The following is a 19,163-nucleotide window of genomic DNA, read 5'->3' as shown; positions in this document are numbered from 1 at the left end:
CTTATTCCACTCCTGCTACAGACACAACATTTTTTTCGGGGTGGCGGTCGGTTTGAGGTACCAGCAACGACACTGGGGAAGTGTCGCTCGTGTAGACGGCTAACTACACTGGTGGATGGGGCCACGGAACCTCCTGGATACAGGAGGTTCGCAATGATCTCTTCCTGAAATTTGAGGAAGGATCCAGTTCTCCCAGCCTTACTGTAGAGAACAAAACTATTGTACAGAGCCAATTGAATTAAATATACAGACACCTTCTTATACCAGCGTCTGGTGCGTCGGGAAACTAAATACGGAGCCAACATCTGGTCATTGAAGTCGACCCCTCCCATGTGGAGGTTATAGTCGTGGACTGAGAGGGGCTTTTCAATGACACGGGTTGCTCGCTCAATTTGGATTGTCGTGTCTGCGTGAATGGAGGAGAGCATGTAGACGTCACGCTTGTCTCTCCATTTCACCGCGAGCAGTTCTTCGTTACACAGTGCGGCCCTCTGCCCCCTTGCAAGACAGGTGCTAACGAGCCGTTGGGGGAAGCCCGCGCGACTAGTTCGCGCGGTACCACAGGCGCCAATCCGTTCTAGAAACAAATGCCTAAAGAGGGCCACACTTGTGTAAAAATTGTCCACATAAAGATGGTACCCCTTGCCGAATAAGGGTGACACCAAGTCCCAAACTGTCTTCCCACTGCTCCCCAGGTAGTCAGGGCAACCGACCGGCTCCAGGGTCTGATCTTTTCCCTCATAGACCCGAAATTTGTGGGTATAGCCTGTGGCCCTTTCACAGAGCTTATACAATTTGACCCCATACCGGGCGCGCTTGCTTGGGATGTATTGTTTGAAGCCAAGGCGCCCGGTAAAATGTATTAGGGACTCGTCTATGCAGATGTTTTGCTCTGGGGTATAAATATCTGCAAATTTCAGGTTGAAATGGTCTATGAGGGGCCGAATTTTGTGGAGCCGGTCAAAAGCAGGGTGGCCTCTGGGACGGGAGGTGCTGTTATCACTAAAGTGCAGGAAACGCAGGATGGTCTCAAATCGTGTCCTGGACATAGCAGCAGAGAACATGGGCATGTGATGAATTGGGTTCGTGGACCAATATGACCGCAATTCATGCTTTTTTGTCAGGCCCATGTTGAGGAGGAGGCCCAGAAAAGTTTTAATTTCGGAAACTTGGACTGGTTTCCACCGGAAAGACTGGGCATAAGAGCTTCCCGGGTTAGCGGTTATAAATTGTGTGGCATATCTGTTTGTTTCGGCCACAACGAAGTCTAAAAGCTCCGCAGTCAAGAACAGCTCAAAAAATCCCAGGGCCGAACCGATCTGAGCTGTCTCAACCCGAACTCCAGACTGGGCAGTGAAAGGGAAAACTACGGGTGCGGCGGAAGTTGGGGACTGCCAATCAGGGTTTGCCAGCACCTCTGGGATTCTAGGGGCTCTACGGGCACGTCTTTGCGGTGGCTGCGACGGGGTCACTACTGCACGTGCCACCGTACCAGCTTCAACTGCCCTTCTGGTGCTCGCTACTTCACCAGGTTGTACGGCAGTGCTGGTACTAGGTCCAGGAAGGGCTGGGCTGCTGGTGTATGCCTCACCACGTAATCCGACAGCACCAGCCCCACTCTGCTGCTCTTGAAGCGGATCCTGCGCAACCTGCGGTCTAGCGACACGGGGCCGGGTACGCCTGCTGCTATCAGGGACCTCAACCTCCTCGTCCGAACTTTGGGTCAGAGAGCCACTGCTTTCTACAGGTTCATATTCTGACCCGCTGGATTCATCAGATGAGGGTTCCCACTCCTCATCCGACTGGGTCAGAAGCCTGTAGGCCTCTTCAGAAGAATACCCCCTGTTAGACATGTGGGCAACTAAATTTCGGGGTATTCCCTGAGACTACCTAAGAAAAAAAAAGCAAGCCTGTCTTACAAAGGGGAGCCTAGCGAAGTACCGGAGGCCGCTGCGGTTGATAAAAAATATCAAAACTGATTTTTTTATCGCCGCAGTGCGTGTAAAGTGAATGTGCAGTGATCAAAAAAAAATAATTTTTTTGTCACTGCGGTGGGGCGGGCGTGGGCGAACGCACGTGTGGGCGACCGATCAGGCCTGATCGGGCAAACACTGCGTTTTGGGTGGAGGGCGAACTAAAGTGACACTAGTACTATTATAGATCTGACCGTGATCAGTTTTGATCACTTTCAGATACTATAAAAGTACAAATGCTGATTAGCGATACGCTAATCAGCGAATAACGGACTGCGGTGCGGTGGGCTGGGCGCTAACTGATCGCTAACTACCTAACCAAGGGACCTAAACTATACCTAAAACCTAACGGTCAATACCAGTGAAAAAAAAAAAAGTGACAGTTTGCACTGATCACTTTTTTTCCTTTTCACTAGTGATTGACAGGGGCAAGAAGGGTTAATTGGGTGCTGGGAGGTGATCTGGGGGCTAAGTGTAGTGTAGTGGGTACTCACAGTAATGATGTGGTCCTCTGCTCCTCTCCTGGAACCAACCGACCAAAAGAAGGAGCAGAGGAGCACAGCAGCCATATAACCCCATCATATTTACTAATATGATGGGTTATCTGGCTGCTGATTCGTTTTTTTGAAAATCATCAACCTGCCAGCCAATGATCGTGGCCGGCAGGTTGATGACGAACTTGTTCTTTGAATTTTGCCGGCCCGCGATGCGCATGCGCGGGCCGGCATACCCGGAAATCTCGCGTCTCGCGAGAGGACGCACCGGCGCGTCCACCCAGAACAGCACGACCGCCGCGAAGACGCAATCCTGCATACGGCGGTCGTGAGGAGGTTAAGGTACATTTTATATCATGTCTTGTCGATATATGTTATTTTTAAAAGGTAGAATATAGTTAACCTACCAAAACATTTTAACATTTTCTGTTACAAACTTTCTTTTGTCATTTTTAACATATAAAAATGTTATAAATTATTAGAAATTGCTACAGGTTCATGTGACCTGTAATTCTTAACTGTATATAACCGTACATACAACAGTGACGCATTACATTTTAAAAGCAAAATACTGTATATTATAGTAAAAAAAAAAAAAAAAAAAAAAAATTCTAATATATTCTTAGTTTCCCCCCAAAAAAACATAACAAGCGATCGAAAAGCGGCATTTACTCCAAAATGATACCAATGAAAAATACAAGATGTCTCAAAAATCAAGCCCTCACACAACTCCATATAAAAAAAATAAAATTAAAAAAATGGGTCTTGTGAAGTGGCAATGCAAAATCATTTTTTTGGTTAATAAAAGGGGTTTTATTGGGAAAAAAGTTGTAAAACTTAAAAAAAACATTTTAAGTATTCAGTATCACTGTAATCGTACTGACCCAGAGAATAAAGATATTATGTTATTTGTACCGAAAAATGTACGCCGTAAAATTTATAATGTAAAAATACAGTGGTAGTATTGCCATTTTTCCCCATCTCCCTCCCAGAAAGAGTTAATAAAAGTTAATCAGCAAGTTATGTGTGCCATTAAAAACTGCAACTTGTCCCGTAAAAAATAAGCCCTCATAAAGCTATATAGACGAAAAATATAAAAGTTATAGCTCTTGGAACGAGACCATGACAAAAGGAAGAAAAACGCTTGGTCATAAAGGCCCAAACAGGCTTGGTCACTAAGGGGTTAAGGCTTAAATTGTTAAATCACTAGGGGAAGTCCTATTCGTTCTAAAGTGATGTCACTAAGTAAATGATTGAACCAGGCCAGTCCAATTTTAGATGGGATAAAAAGATGGTATGGGCTGACAGAGGGATCATCTTCATGAATCAGCTTGGGATGGTCACCTTGAAGAAAACATCTTTAAAACATCTTGATCATCAGATCCAGCCCCTTGACCACCTTTTCAGCCATTGGAGGCAGCCATCTTAGAACCATTGAAACTGATTTCTGCTAGCTGACATTTTGGTATAGTATAATCTTACCTATATTTTATAGGATAACTAATTAATATATTATATATCTATATATTTTCAATTAACCATACTTTGTGTATAGCATCTGTTTTAGAATAAGATTTGGGTGTGCCTGCAGCATCATCCTAAAACTTGATTCCATTTAGGGAGATTTATATGTACTGTTTGAAACACGGTATCATCTCCAAAGAACTGAATTCAGTTCTAGGCCGGTATGGTTAATTATGTATATATAAATGTATCAATAAAAGGAATATCTGAAATAGACCAGCTTTGGATTTAATCAGACATTTGTTGTCTGAGAGAAATCAGGTTTCAAATTGAGTTAAAATATAAATTGAAGGGTATTGTCATAATAAGGCATAGTAGTGGATATATACACACATACACTAGATTACTTTGAATTTCTTAAAATTTATATATATACATACATACACACATATATACATACACATACACACACAGTACAGTACAGACCAAAAGTGGCATCAAAACTATGAATTAACACATGTGGAATTATATACTTATCAAAAAAGTATGAAACAACTGGAAATATGTCATTCTAGGTTCTTCAAAGTAGCCACCTTTTGCTTTGATTACTGCTTTGCACACTCTTGGCATTCTCTTGATGATCTTCAAGAGGTAGTCACCTGAAATGGTTTTCACTTCACAGGTGTGCCCTGTCAGGTTTAATAAATGGGATTTCTTGCCTTATAAATGGGGTTGGGACCATCAGTTGCGTTATGGAGAAGTCAGGTGGATACACAGCGGATAGTCCTACTGAATAGACTGTTAGAATTTGTATTGTGGCAAGAAAAAAACAGCGAAGTAAAGAAAAACGACTGGCCATCATTACTTTAAGAAATGAAGGTCAGTCAGTCTGAAGAATTGGGAAAACTGTGAAAGAGTCCCCAAGTGCAGTCACAAAAACCATCAAGCGCGACAAAGAAACTGGCTCACATGCGGACCGCCCCAGGAAAGGAAGACCAAGAGTCACCTCTGCTTCGGAGGATAAGTTCATCCAAGTCACCAGTCTCAGAAATCGCAGGTTAACAGCAGCTCAGATTAGAGACCAGGTCAATGCCACACAGAGTTCTAGCAGCAGACACATCTCTATAACAACTGTAAAGAGGAGATTGTGTGAATCAGGCCTTCATGGTAGAATATCTGCTAGGAAACCCTGCTAAGGACAGACAACAACAAGAAGAAGAGACTTGTTTGGGCTAAAGAACACAAGGAATGGACATTAGACCAGTGGAAATCTGTGCTTTGGTCTGACGAGTCCAAATTTGAGATCTTTGGTTCCAACCACCGCGTCTTTGTGCGACGCAGAAAAGGTGAACGGATGGACTCTACATGCCTGGTTCCCACCGTGAAGCATGGAGGAGGAGGTGTGATGGTGTGGGGGTGCTTTGCTGGTGACACTTGTTGGGGATTTATTCAAAATTGAAGGCATACTGAACCAGCATGGCTACCACAGCATTTTGCAGCAGCACGCTATTCCATCCGGTTTGCGTTTAGTTGGACCATCATTTATTTTTCAACAGGACAATGACCCCAAACACCTCCAGGCTGAGTAAGGGCTTTTTGACCATGGAGAGTGATGGGGTGCTACGCCAGATGACCTGGCCTCCACAGTCACCGGACCTGAACCCAATCGAGATGGTTTGGGGTGAGCTGGACCGCAGAGTGAAGGCAAAAGGGCCAACAAGTGCTACATCTCTGGGAACTCCTTCAAGACTGTTGGAATACCATTTCATGTGACTACCTCTTGAAGCTCATCAAGAGTGTACAAAGCAGTAATCAAAGCAAAAAAGGTGGCTACTTTGAAGAACCTAGAATATTACATATTTTCAGTTGTTTCATACTTTTTTTTGTTATGTATATAATTCCACATGTGTTAATTCATAGTTTTGATGCCTTCAGTGTGAATCTACAATTTCCATAGTCATGAAAATAAAGAAAACTCTTTGAATGAGAAGGTGTGTCCAAACTTTTGGTCTGTACTGAATAAATATATAAATAAATATAATATATAAATAATAATAATAATAATAATAATAATAATAATAATAATAATAATAATAATAATAAATATACACACACACACACACACATATATACACACACACATATATACATACACACATACACACACACATATACACACACACAGCACTCCAGAAAGTAAAAAATTGCAAAAATACTTTATTTGCCCAAAAGGCATGCAACGTTTCGGCTCTATACAGGAGCCTTCCTCAAGCAGTGTGTATAGACAAAGTGCAAAATATATAGCATTATGCTAAATCGTAGCAATTTACATAAGTGTGTTCCATTCATAACAATAAACAATCATAAAAAATACTGTGTAATCGCATAGTAATGACATGTAACTGAGATTATCAATAATTCATGATCACATAATACATATCAAGATGACAAAGTGCACTCATGATTCTATTCTATATAGAAATTCATACATAAACATATAATTGGTGTTTATTATCATTATCAGTGCCAAATGTGATCAATAATACAAAGTGCCAGGTGCTTACTAGAAGGTATTGCAGATGGAGGGTGTAGGAGTAAGGAGTACAGTTGAGCGAACACCTGGATGTTCGGGTTCGAGAAGTTCGGCCGAACTTCCCGGAAATGTTCGGGTTCGGGATCCGAACCCGATCCGAACTTCGTCCCGAACCCGAACCCCATTGAAGTCAATGGGGACCCGAACTTTTCGGTACTAAAAAGGCTGTAAAACAGCCCAGGAAAGGGCTAGAGGGCTGCAAAAGGCAGCAACATGTAGGTAAATCCCCTGCAAACAAATGTGGATAGGGAAATGAATTAAAATAAAAATTAAATAAATAAAAATTAACCAAAATCAATTGGAGAGAGGTCCCATAGCAGAGAATCAGGCTTCATGTCAGCCACCACTGCAACAGTCCATTGTCAGATATTTAGGCCCAGCACCCAGGCAGAGGAGAGAGGTCCCGTAACAGAGGATCTGGCTTCATGTCAGCAGAGAATCAATCAGTCTTCATATCATAGCAGAGAATCAGGCTTCACGTCACCCACCACTGCAACAGTCCATTTTCATAAATTTAGCCCAGCACCCAGGCAGAGGAGAGAGGTCCCGTAACAGAGGATCTGGCTTCATGTCAGCAGAGAATCAGTCTGCATGTAATAGCAGAAAATCAGGCTTCACGTCAGCCACCACTGCAACAGTCCATTGTCAGATATTTAGGCCCAGCACCCAGGCAGAGGAGAGAGGTCCCGTAACAGAGGATCTGGCTTCATGTCAGCAGAGAATCAGTCTGCATGTCATAGCAGAGAATCAGGCTTCACGTCACCCAACATTGGAACAGTCCATTGGCATATATTTAGGCCCCGGCACCCAGACAGAGGAGAGGTATATTCAACTTTGGGTAGCCTCGCAATATAATGGTAAAATGAAAATAAAAATAGGATTGAATGAGGAAGTGCCCTGGAGTACAATAATATATGGTTAAGGGGAGGTAGTTAATGTCTAATCTGGACAAGGGACGGACAGGTCCTGTGGGATCCATGCCTGGTTCATTTTTATGAACGTCAGCTTGTCCACATTGGCTGTAGACAGGCGGCTGCGTTTGTCTGTAATGACGCCCCCTGCCGTGCTGAATACACGTTCAGACAAAACGCTGGCCGCCGGGCAGGCCAGCGCCTCCAAGGCATAAAAGGCTAGCTCTGGCCACGTGGACAATTTAGAGACCCAGAAGTTGAATGGGGACGAACCATAAGTCAGTACGTGGAGGGGTGTGCACAAGTACTGTTCCACCATGTTAGTGAAATGTTGCCTCCTGCTAACACGTTGCGTATCAGGTGGTGGTGCAGTTAGCTGTGGCGTGTTGACAAAAGTTTTCCACATCTCTGCCATGCTAACCCTGCCCTCAGAGGAGCTGGTCGTGACACAGCTGCCTTGGCGACCTCTTGCTCCTCCTCTGCCTTGGCCTTGGGCTTCCACTTGTTCCCCTGTGACATTTGGGAATGCTCTCAGTAGCGCGTCTACCAACGTGCGCTTGTACTCGCGCATCTTCCTATCACGCTCCAGTGCAGGAAGTAAGGTGGGCACATTGTCTTTGTAGCGTGGATCCAGCAGGGTGGCAACCCAGTAGTCCGCACACGTTAAAATGTGGGCAACTCTGCTGTCGTTGCGCAGGCACTGCAGCATGTAGTCGCTCATGTGTGCCAGGCTGCCCAGGGGTAAGGACAAGCTGTCCTCTGTGGGAGGCGTATCGTCATCGTCCTGCCTTTCCCCCCAGCCACGCACCAGTGATGGGCCCGAGCTGCGTTGGGTGCCACCCCGCTGTGACCATGCTTCATCCTCATCCTCCTCCACCTCCTCCTCATCCTCGTCCTCCTCGTCCTCCAGTAGTGGGCCCTGGCTGGCCACATTTGTACCTGGCCTCTGCTGTTGCAAAAAAACTCCCTCTGAGTCACTTCGAAGAGACTGGCCTGAAAGTGCTAAAAATGACCCCTCTTCCTCCTCCTGGGCCACCTCCTCTTCCATCATCGCCCTAAGTGTTTTCTCAAGGAGACATAGAAGTGGTATTGTAACGCTGATAACGGCGTCATCGCCACTGGCCATGTTGGTGGAGTACTCGAAACAGCGCAACAGGGCACACAGGTCTCGCATGGAAGCCCAGTCATTGGTGGTGAAGTGGTGCTGTTCCGCAGTGCGACTGACCCGTGCGTGCTGCAGCTGAAACTCCACTATGGCCTGCTGCTGCTCGCACAGTCTGTCCAGCATGTGCAAGGTGGAGTTCCACCTGGTGGGCACGTCGCATATGAGGCGGTGAGCGGGAAGGCCGAAGTTACGCTGTAGCGCAGACAGGCGAGCAGCGGCAGGATGTGAACACCGGAAGCGCGAACAGACGGCCCGCACTTTATGCAGCAGCTCTGACATGTCGGGGTAGTTGTGAATGAACTTCTGCACCACCAAATTCAGCACATGCGCCAGGCAAGGGATGTGCGTCAAACCGGCTAGTCCCAGAGCTGCAACGAGATTTCGCCCATTATCGCACACCACCAGGCCGGGCTTGAGGCTCACCGGCAGCAACCACTCGTCGGTCTGTTGTTCTATACCCTGCCACAACTCCTGTGCGGTGTGGGGCCTGTCCCCCAAACATATGAGTTTCAGAATGGCCTGCTGACTTTCACCCCGGGCTGTGCTGAAGTTGGTGGTGAAGGTGTGTGGCTGACTGGATGAGCAGGTGGAAGAAGAGGAGGAGGAAGCCGAGAAGGAGGAGGTGGCAACAGGAGGCAAAGAATGTTGCCCTGCGATCCTTGGCGGCGGAAGGACGTGCGCCAAACAGCTCTCTGCCTAGGGCCCATCTGTTACTACATTTACCCAGTGTGCAGTTAGGGAGATATAGCGTCCCTGGCCGTGCTTACTGGTCCACGTATCTGTGATTAGGTGGACCTTGCTACAGATGGCGTTGCGCAGTGCACACTTGATTTTATCGGATACTTGGTTGTGCAGGGAAGGCATGGCTCTCTTGGAGAAGTAGTGGCGGCTGGAAACAACATACTGTGGGACAGCAAGCGACATGAGCTGTTTGAAGCTGTCTGTGTCCACCAGCCTAAATGACAGCATTTCATAGGCCAGTAGTTTAGAAATGCTGGCATTCAGGGCCAGGGATCGAGGGTGGCTAGGTGGGAATTTACGCTTTCTCTCAAATGTTTGTGAGATGGAGAGCTGAACGCTGCCGTGTGACATGGTTGAGACGCTTGGTGACGGAGGTGGTGGTTGTGTTGGTGGTACTTCCCCTGTTTGCTGGGCGGCAGGTGCCAACGTTCCTCCAGAGGCGGAGGAAGAGGCCGAGGCGGCAGCAGCAGAAGAGGCTGAGGCGGCAGCAGCAGAAGAGGCCGAGGCGGCAGCAGCAGGCAGCGGCAGCAGGGGGAGCCTGAGTGACTTCCTTGGTTTTAGGCCTCTTTCACACTACCGTTTTTTTTTTTTCCGTTTTGCGGTCCGTTTTTTGCGTTCCGTACACGGTCCGTATACAGAACCATTCATTTCAATGGTTCCGCAAAAAAAACGGAATGTGTTCCGTATGCATTCCGTTTCCGTATTTCCGTTTTTCCGTTCCGTTGAAAGATAGAACATGTCCTATTATTGCCCGCAAATCACGGTCCGTGGCTCCATTCAAGTCAATGGATCCGCAAAAAAAACGGAACACATACGGAAATGCATCCGTATGTCTTTCGTTTCCATTCCGTTTTTTCTGAACCATCTATTGAAAATGTTATGCCCAGCCCAATTTTTTCTATGTAATTACTGTATACTGTATATGCCATACGGAAAAACGGAACGGAACAACGGAACGGAAACGGAACCACAATGGAAGCAAAAAAACGGAACAACGGATCCGTGAAAAACGGACCGCAAAACACTGAAATGGACATACTGTAGTGTGAAAGAGGCCTTAAGGTGTTTACTCCACTGCAGTTCATGCTTTGCATGCAGGTGCCTGGTCATGCAGGTTGTGCTCAGGTTCAGAACGTTAATGCCTCGCTTCAGGCTCTGATGGCACAGCGTGCAAACCACTCGGGTCTTGTCGTCAGCACATTGTTTGAAGAAGTGCCATGCCAGGGAACTCCTTGAAGCTGCCTTTGGGGTGCTCAGTCCCAGATGGCGGCGGTCAGTAGCAGGCGGAGTCTCTTGGCGGCGGGTGTTCTGCTTTTGCCCACTGCTCCCTCTTTTGCTACGCTGTTGGCTCGGTCTCACCACTGCCTCTTCCTCCGAACTGTGAAAAAGTCAGTGGCACGACCTTCATTCCATGTGGGGTCTAGGACCTCATCGTCCCCTGCATCGTCTTCCACCCAGTCTTGATCCCTGACCTCCTGTTCAGTCTGCACACTGCAGAAAGACACAGCAGTTGGCACCTGTGTTTCGTCATCAGAGACATGCTGAGGTGGTATTCCCATGTCCTCATCATCAGGAAACATAAGTGGTTGTGCGTCAGTGCAGTCTATGTCTTCCACCGCTGGGGAAGGGCTAGGTGAATGCCCTTGGGAAACCCTGCCAGCAGAGTCTTCAAACAGCATAAGAGACTGCTGCATAACTTGAGGCTCAGACAGTTTCCCTGATATGCATGGGGGTGATGTGACAGACTGATGGGCTTGGTTTTCAGGCGCCATCTGTGCGCTTTCTGCAGAAGACTGGGTGGGAGATAATGTGAACATGCTGGATCCACTGTCGGCCACCCAATTGACTAATGCCTGTACCTGCTCAGGCCTTACCATCCTTAGAACGGCATTGGGCCCCACCATATATCGCTGTAAATTCTGGCGGCTACTGGGACCTGAGGTAGTTGGTACACTAGGACGTGTGGATGTGGCAGAACAGCCACGTCCTCTCCCAGCACCAGAGGGTCCACTAACACCACCACGACCATGTCCACGTCCGCGTCCCTTACTAGATGTTTTCCTCATTGTTATGGTTCACCACAACAACAAAAATATTATTTGGCCCAATGTATTGTATTCAAATTCAGTTGAATATAAATTTGAGGCCTAGTATTTAGGCGCTGGGTGACCGGTATGGATTTACTGACAGAATTAGACTGGGATATGGCCAAAAAATAACCACACTATTGCTGGTTAAATGCACTTGGTGTGATAGCTTGACCAACCACACTACTGAGGGTTAAATGCACTTGGTGACGGGCGCAGCTTGCCCCTGATGTAGTATATGGCCAAAAAATAAACAGACTATTGCTGGTTAAATGCACTTGGTGTGACAGCTTCACCCTGATGTAGGCTTTAGCCAATAAACAACCACACCATTGAGGGTTAAATGCACTTGGTCGCAGCTTGTGTTGGCGCACCACAAGACACAAAATGGCCGCCGATGACCCCAGAAAAAAGTGACTGACAAACGGTCTGGGCAGCCTAAAAACAGTGAGCAATTGAATTTCAGCAGCTCAATGATGCACAGCTGCAGATCGATCGATTAATCAAGTCCTTTGAAGGAGTTAATCTGCCTAATCTCGCCCTACTGTCGCAGCCGCAACCTCTCCCTACGCTAATCAGAGCAGAGTGACGGGCGGCGCTATGTGACTCCAGCTTAAATAGAGGCTGGGTCACATGGTGCTCTGGCCAATCACAGCCATGCCAATAGTAGGCATGGCTGTGACGGCCTCTTGGGGCAAGTAGTATGACGCTTGTTGATTGGCTGCTTTGCAGCCTTTCAAAAAGCGCCAAGAAAGCGTCACAAAAGCGCCAAGAAAGCGACGAACACCGAACCCGGACTTTTACGAAAATGTCCGGGTTCGGGTCCGTGTCACGGACACCCCAAAATTCGGTACGAACCCGAACTATACAGTTCGAGTTCGCTCATCCCTAGTAAGGAGATGAATGGCTGCCATCCATGGCGTGCCTGAGGCATAACTGCGCATGTCTGGATGACGTATACTTCGTACTTCTGGATTTCACCGCGATCGTCATGAAGCAACTGCGCATTACAACTCTGAGGTCGGGTCGGCCATTTTGGGTGCGGGAATAACTCATTTGCTGACGAGCGCGTGCGCATTTATGATGGTTCAATCTGATACACTCAGGATCAAGGTGGTATTTGCACATATATTCGTGCCATATAACAAAACAATGAGTGGCTGAGTGGGATCGCATGATTCTATTCTATATAGAAATTCATACATAAACATATAATTGGTGTTAAAGGGTTTCTACCACCAAAAATACTGTTATGTAGCTGACTGACATTAGCGATGCACTAATCTCAGCACTACATAACAGTATGGTTTCTAACAGTAGTTCCTGCAGCCGTTTTTGTTAAAAACTTACTTTTATAGATATGCTAATGAGCCTCTAGGTGCTATGTGGGCGTCATTAGCACCTAGAGGGCTCCGTTCACTAACCATTTCAGCCGCCCATGGAGGGACTCAAGGGACGCGATGGGCGGCTGAAATGGTTAGTGGACGGAGCCCTCTAGATGCTAATGACGCCCACATAGCGGCTCATTAGCATATCCATAAAAGTACGTTTTTAACAAAAACGGCTGCAGGAACTACTGTTAGAAACATACTGTTATGTAGTGCTGACACTAGCGAATCGCTAATGTCAGTCAGCTGCAGAACAGTATTTCTGGTGGTAGAAACCCTTTAATATCGTTATCAGTGCCAAATGTGATCAATAATACAAAGTGCCAGGTGCTTACTAGAAGGTATTGCAGACGGAGGGTGAAGGAGGAGTAAGGAGATGAATGGCTGCCATCCATGGTAACGCATGCAGTCCGGTGTGCCTGAGGCATAACTGCGCATGTCTGGATGACGTATACTTCGTACTTCCAGATTTCACCACGATCGTCATGATGTAACTGCGCATTACAACTGTGAGGTCGGCCATTTTGGGTGCGGGAATAACACATTTGCTGATGAGCGCATGCGCATTGATGACAGTTCAATCTGATACACTCAGGATCAAGGTGGTATTTGCACATATTCGTGCCATATAACAAAACAATGAGTGGCTGAGTGGGATCGCATAAAGGCTACCGCAACATAATAGAAGTGGAGCCTTCACCCATGACCACAGATCAACTGCGCACCTACATGTTAGTGCAGGGTCGCACTGAAGCTGTGATCATAACCCACTTACCACCACCTTTTTTGGAGGGTTCTCCTCACAACCACCTGCCATGTGAATACCAGATTGTAACCGGAAAGACAATAGATGTAAAAAAATTAGATGAACAGACGTCCTCTACACGTTATGACCGCACGCCATTCACGAATACAGCCTCAAACTTCCTCTCTCCATACTCCGTGGCATACCATCTATGATAAAAATGGAAAAAGTAAAAAATTAAAAACTTGAAAAATTCATAAAGAGCATATGTTTTGTCCAGTACAAATAATCACATAACATACACAGGTACAGTCGACATAATGGAGCGAACCATACTGATAAATTCAGTGTGGTGAGCCATGATGACATGGCACCTAACATTACAGTTAATATGTTGATTATATTATTTACTTACCTATGTGAAGAATGGGTTAACCCAGATGCTGTGGGTGCTTGCGCTGATATCTTCAAATTTGATTGGAGATCACTTTAACTGCCAGTTTGAGAACCTATAAAAGAACAGAAAATAACGATTTTGGCTCATTCACGTAAGTATTTTTCAAGAGACAGACCTGCGTTCATCTGTGTCATGGAAGATCTGTTGAAACAACTTATTTTCAGAGCAGAAAGCAAAGGGGGAGAAGAATGGCTGAGGAAGTGCTTACAGCAAGGACCGGACCAGCAAGAAGAGCTTCTTTTATCTTCTAATCCCGTCTGCTGCGCAGTACCTGGCGCGAGCGCCGAACTGATCGATCCTCCCTGCGATAATTTTTTGCGCATGCGCGAAAAACCTGAGACCCGCTCGCCAATTAAAAAACGTCAGCGGAGAGACAAGAGGGCATATTCCCCTTCACAATATGCGCCTCCTTCTAAGACCAAGAAAACCAACTTATCTTCAAGCCGAGCCAGCAGGAAAATTCAACGGCGTCATTTTCAACAGCATTCAACTGTCACTCAGGAGCCATCACCTGCTTCAACAGTTGATCATCCTCCTACATCATCTGCTTCTGGTGAGCTGAATTATAACTTTTTAAGTGACTGCAAACCGCAGGGCACTATTAATCAAGAGATTAATTCACTTGACATTGATTCTTCTAAATTGAAGATTCAGTTGTTTGATGAATTTTTACTTTACCTATCTAAAAAGGATGAGTCACCAAAAAATGTTTGGTCTGGATTAGCAGATGTCAGTCAAGTTAATACCCTTAATAGTCTGACTGCTGCTAATTCAACCATTCAACCGTTCACTAATGTACCTAAAATGTCCAATATTAACCCTGAAATGGCAGTAATTCCTGAGCTTGAATTTAACTCAGGTATAAAAGAGACATCTGTTAAAGAAGTTCTGGCGTGTCAAATTTCTCCATTAGGGTTTCATTTACCCTTGAGCGTGAAAGAAAAAATTTGGAGAAAAGAATATGTTGAAATTTTTTCTCTTCTTCCTTCATCTAGTGAGAATTTAAAAAGTGAATTATTGAAAGACAAAAAATCAGATTCTGAAGAAAATAGAAAATTACACCAGAAATCCTTTTTTAACTGACTGCAAGCATTTAATATATACGCAGCAGTTTTGGGTGAAAAATTTCCTAGTCTTTGTACTGGTTTAATTTACCATGTAGATACTATTTTGGAGGCATATAGAAATTTTGGCGGAATGGGTTGGTGTCTGTATGACGAATCCTTTCGTCAGAAACTTGCAGTATATCCGAATCTAAATTGGGGTAGTAAAGATGTCGGGCTTTGGTTGAATTTAATGCTCCCTAACAAAAACAATCTTTTTCGTCAACCCAATTTCATTAACGTCAAAAAAGGTATCTGTTTCGCATTTAACGAGTCGCATTGCAGATGGCAACATAATTGCAAATACCGACACGAGTGTTCTTTCTGTGCCGGTTCTCATTCAGCCTCAAAATGTTTTAAAAAACAAGGTATTCACTTCCCAATTTCTAACAAGGAAATTCAATCGTTTAAACAAGGTGACTCCGCTGAATTTGCCAATAATAATTCAGTGGCTAGGTCATTACCCAAACATTCAGATGGCTAATTTATTAATTGACAGTTTTACCAATGGGTTTTTCATACCTGAATTTGTGGGTCCAGGTTGCATTCTAGTTGAAAATGCGTTATCTGTAAAACAAAATATTGACATTGTTAAAGAAAAAATTGAATCTGAAATTTTGGCAGGTAGGATTGCTGGTCCCTTTGATTCTCCCCCCTTCTTGAATTTTCGTATATCTCCTTTAGCTTTAGTTCCTAAAAAAGAACCAAATTCTTTTCGTCTTATTCACAATTTATCTTATCCTAAATTCAGTTCCTTAACGATGAGATGGAAAAAAATAAAGCCAGTGTGAAATACTCCTCATTTGATCAAGCTTTAGTCTTTTTTACAAAAAGCAGGCCGCAATTCTCTTCTTGCCAAAGCTGACATTAAATCTGCTTTCAGACTACTACCTATAAACCCCATCGGTTATAATTCTTTGGGTTTTTATTTTCTCGATAAATTCTTTTATGATATGGCCCTTCCCATGGGATTCACCCTATCTTGCTTTTATTTTGAGGCGTTTTCAACTTTTCTACACTGGGTTATGGATATTCACTCAGGTAGTGGATTTTTACTACATTATCTCGATGACTTTTTATTTATAGGTCGTGTAGATTCGGATGATTGTATGAATCTTCTGAATAGATTCATTGGTATAGCTAAATATTTCTGCATTCCATTAGCTGTAGATAAAACTGTCTATCCTACTACGAATCTCAAGTTTTTGGGCATAGATATAAATACAGTAACAATGGAATTTAGCATACCAATGGAAAAAATCCAGAATACTGTTCAACAATTAACTCGCATATCCGGAAAAGAAAAAATTACGCTTAAACAACTTCAGTCTCTTTTAGGTTCTCTTAATTTTATTTCTCGTGTGATTCCCATGGGAAGGGTCTTTTCTAAAAGATTGTATGCTGCCACATCAGGTAAGTCCTCACCTCGATCCCATATTCGCATCACCAAACAACTAAAGGATGACATTTCAGTTTGGTTGCAATTTTATGTGAATTTAACGGTCACACCATTTGGCAGGAAGAGTTTGTTGGCTCAGACACCTTGTCTCTTTATACAGATGCGTCTGGTGCTATTGGATATGGTGCTTATTTTGACAACTTTTGGTCTGCCGAACGTTGGCCTTTAAATTGGATTACTAATAACAAGTACTCAAAAAATTTGGTTTTTCTAGAATTATTTCCAGTTCTAGTTTCTCTAACAATTTGGTCCTCAGTGTTTCAGAATAAGAGAATTCTGCTAAGGTCGGACAATATGGGAGTAGTTTTTTCCATAAACTGTTTAACTTCAAAGTCTCCGTTAGTTTCTTCATTATTGCGTAAGATAGTTTTTCAATGTCTAAAATTTAACATTTGGATAAAAGCTAGATTTATTTCTGGGAAAACTAATTATATTGCTGATTATTTGTCCCGACAGCGCTTCAAGGAATTCTTCTTAATGACACCTCGAGCTTCCCGAATGGGAATTCCTTGTCCAACTCATCTTTGGGAGATATCAGAGGATTAACTAATGAACTTAATTTTGGTTCATTAGCCAAGAATACATGGGCAGCATATTCTGCCGCATGGTTGGATTGGAAGCTTTTCTGCATATCTCAAAAAATTTCTTACATTGATTTTAATTTAGGGAATTTTATCAAATTTATTATATATCTTTACAACAACGGTTTACAAGCCGATTCTATTTCTAAAAAATTATCGGGCATTTCTTTTTTCTTTAAATTAAAAGGCGAAAGCTCTATTCTGAATAATTTTATCATTAAACTAATGATTAAAGGTATCAAAAGAAAGTCAGTCCACAATGTTAAGACCAGCCCTTTATCTATTGAATTGTTACAAAAGGTCATATGTAATTTAGTATTAGTTTGTTCTTCGGAATATGAAACCAATTTATTTTCTGCAGCATTTTCTATAGCTTTCTTTGCTGCTCTAAGATTAAGCGAGATTGCTGCAGACAATAAAATCTCAAATCCCCCATTATTGATATAGGACCTTCAAAAGTTGTATGGATTTTTGGTGATGAACTGATTCAATTGGCTGAGAGAAGATCTGCTTTTAGACATTCTACTGTTAATTTAGGTTATTCAGCAGAATTTTCCATAAACTGGTTTTCCTTTGCTGACCTTAAAATTTCTGATATCTTCAAGAATGTCAGCCTTATATATTCAAAAATGTCGAAACCTGACCTGTTTATTTTACATATTGGCTCGTTTGATTTGGGAAAAATCAAAACGCATTTGTTAATTTATGAATTAAAAGAATTGTTATGTAAAATATGCTACTTACTTGATGGTGTTGTACTCGTATTTTCTGACATCATCCCAAAATTTTCTTGGTTCAATTCTGAGTTATCCTTTCTGGAAACAATTAGGAAAAGAATTAATAAAAAAAATGGAGATTTATTTGAAGGAAATTGGTCATGGCAATTACAGACATGTTGAATTAGAAGGATTCGTTAGAGGACTTTACCAAGAAAAGGATGATCAGCTTTCTGATATTGGATGTGATATATTCATTTCAGATTTGCAGAACATAATTGATAATGGTTTTTATTAAAGGCTTGCAATGTTTATTGGGCCACTTGTTTTTATGTGGCGTTGTGGGGTTAAGTCACTCTCTGAGTGGACTGAGTGTTATATGGTTTATTGGTTTAAATATTTACTTATTTATATTTGAGAATAAATTGGATTAACCAGATTATAATTAATTGGTTAAGTAATAAGCATTGCGGCCTTTAATTACCCAACTAAATAAATAAAGATATTTGCTTAAATTCTATTTTGAGTGATGATTTATTCTATTTTGTGAATTGGAGCGTATGACATCATGGAGCGAACCATACTGATAAATTCAGTGTGGTGAGCCATGATGACATGGCACCTAACATTACAGTTAATATGTTGATTATATTATTTACTTACCTATGTGAAGAATGGGTTAACCCAGATGCTGTGGGTGCTTGCGCTGATATCTTCAAATTTGATTGGAGATCACTTTAACTGCCAGTTTGAGAACCTATAAAAGAACAGAAAATAACGATTTTGGCTCATTCACGTAAGTATTTTTCAAGTTCCCTCCCTCCCTTCCCTATTTATTTTGTCGCTTTGCTTATTGACGGGGGTTAAGTCACTCTCTGAGTGGACTGAGTGTTATATGGTTTATTGGTTTAAATATTTACTTATTTATATTTGAGAATAAATTGGATTAACCAGATTATAATTAATTGGTTAAGTAATAAGCATTGCGGCCTTTAATTACCCAACTAAATAAATAAAGATATTTGCTTAAATTCTATTTTGAGTGATGATTTATTCTATTTTGTGAATTGGAGCGTATGACATCATATGCTGGAAGAGGGTAAGCCACAGACCTATCCAACCCCAATTTTGTAGTCTACATTCAGACCGTGCGGTTTAAGGGAATTCAGTGTGTGGATCCACTTTAACTCCCTTTTTATTTTTTAAAAAGATTAGTTCTGTTGCCACCTCTCCTAGGCATTGGTACAAAATCAATGATACAACATTTCAGATCTTTCTCTGTGTGT

The 19,163-nt window shown here is 43.3% G+C and overlaps 1 protein-coding gene and 1 long non-coding RNA gene across 2 annotated transcripts in view; both read right to left on the bottom strand.

Moving 5' to 3' along the window:
* LOC122937880 (glutamate decarboxylase 1-like) overlaps positions 1-19,163 on the bottom strand; it is a 215,543-nt gene that overhangs the window by 37,254 nt on the left and 159,126 nt on the right. The window lies entirely within an intron of this gene.
* LOC122937881 lies at positions 13,890-18,599 on the bottom strand. Its single transcript, XR_006389938.1, has 4 exons — positions 18,541-18,599; positions 17,906-17,976; positions 15,644-15,688; positions 13,890-14,070 (listed from the first exon to the last, which is right to left on the bottom strand). It is a non-coding gene; the product is annotated as an uncharacterized LOC122937881 (long non-coding RNA).

The sequence above is a fragment of the Bufo gargarizans genome, chromosome 5 (genome assembly GCF_014858855.1).
Source record: "Bufo gargarizans isolate SCDJY-AF-19 chromosome 5, ASM1485885v1, whole genome shotgun sequence".
Taxonomy (NCBI): domain Eukaryota; kingdom Metazoa; phylum Chordata; class Amphibia; order Anura; family Bufonidae; genus Bufo; species Bufo gargarizans.
Note: the sequence above shows the minus strand (reverse complement) of the source record. Positions and strands in the feature narration are given on the sequence as shown.